Source organism: Octopus sinensis, unplaced genomic scaffold, assembly GCF_006345805.1.
Source record: "Octopus sinensis unplaced genomic scaffold, ASM634580v1 Contig10079, whole genome shotgun sequence".
Lineage (NCBI taxonomy): Eukaryota > Metazoa > Mollusca > Cephalopoda > Octopoda > Octopodidae > Octopus > Octopus sinensis.
The window spans coordinates 216,603-218,289 of record NW_021831989.1 but is presented as its reverse complement, the minus strand read 5'-3'; the positions used below and the strand labels follow the sequence as shown (position 1 = coordinate 218,289).

At 33.9% G+C, this 1,687-nt stretch overlaps 1 pseudogene; it reads left to right on the top strand.

Annotated features, from left to right (window-relative positions):
* Positions 1-320: 320 nt before the first annotated feature.
* On the top strand, positions 321-1,379 carry LOC115228273 (annotated as a pseudogene).
* The last annotated feature ends 308 nt before the right edge of the window (positions 1,380-1,687 follow it).

The window sequence follows — 1,687 nt, the reverse complement described above, 5'->3', positions numbered from 1 at the left end:
ATTTTATTTTGAATCGAAATGTTCCCATTTATGAGTAAATGCTGTTTATCCAAATATGAAGGGTTCAACAAAAACTTATTTTCATTCCAAATAGTGAGTGAGTTGGATCTTAACTGATTGTTTACAACTCGCATATTAAATGTCATGACAACTTGGTTATTTCTAATTCTAAATAGTATATTATTAAATTTTCGTTTTAAAAGAATTTTTCAGATTCGTTTCAAATTTTTTTTTAAATTAAATATTATTTATTTGAATAATAAAGTTAAACAATAAAATTTAAATTTAACTTAGTTGTTGTGGTACTGTTTTGTCTTTTTATGGAACTTGTGAAATTAAACAAAGATCTTGATTTATGGATTGAACAGCTATATGAATGCCGACCTCTTTCTGAACAGCAAATCAAAATCCTCTGCGAAAAGGCTATAGAAATATTTAGCGATGAATCAAACGTACAAAATGTTGATTGCCCTGTTACTGTATGTGGTGACATTCACGGACAATTTCATGATTTAATGGAGTTGTTTCGAATTGGCGGGAATCTTCCCAACACAAATTATCTCTTCATGGGGGACTACGTCGACCGCGGATATCATTCCGTGGAAACAGTCACTCTACTAATAACCCTAAAAGTAACATTTATCACCAAACAAAGGTTCGTTATCGAGATCGGGTCACTATTTTGCGCGGGAACCACGAAAGTAGACAAGTGACCCAGGTCTATGGATTTTACGATGAATGTCTAAAGAAATATGGGACACCCTCTGTCTGGCATTGCTTCACCCAGTTGTTTGATTATTTACCAGTTTCTGCATTGGTTAACGACAAAGTAAAATTTTTGTCTTATTTTTAGATTTTTTGTCTTCATGGAGGGTTGTCGCCTTATATTGATTCCCTCGATCATATTCGACTGCTGGATCGCATTCAGGAGGTTCCCAGTGAAGTATTATTATATAATATTAATTAAAGGGTCCCATGTGTGACCTTCTTTGGTCTGACCCTGATGAATCCACGTCTTGGGGTCAGTCCCCTCGGGGAGCTGGGTTTACATTCGGTCCTGATATTTCTGTGACGTTCTGCTGTGCCAATAATCTGAGTTTTATATCGAGAGCTCATCAGCTTGTTATGGAGGTTTATTCATTGGTTTTGTAATTATTGACAGGGATATAATTGGTGTCACGATCGACTTGTTGTTACAATATTTAGTGCTCCTAATTACTGTTACCGCTGTAATAATCAGGCGGCTTTGATGTTCCTTGATCAGAGTAGTGTCCCGATTTTGTATTTTGTTATTTTTTTATTTTAGTCTTCAATTTGATCCTGCTCCTAGACAAGGGGAACCACTTGTTACTAGAAGGACTAATGATTATTTTCTTTGAGCATTTTATATTGTTTTTGATAACCATTTTTTGTTTTAAGAATTTTTTCTTGTTAAATCAAATATTTAGAATTAGTAAATGTAAGTCAGTGAGGGTAAAATAAATTAATACACATTTTGTAGCATTGCCTCTATCCAACAGCGAACCATAAAAATGAGCATATTTTCGTCACAAAGGCAATTTAGGGTTTCTAAATTTAAATTCAAACAAACCGCACTTTTAGATAACTCCATAAGTATAACAATCTGCTCATAATTCAAGGAAATTAGATTTTTTGGATCCCAATGAGACAAAGATTCCCAGATCGA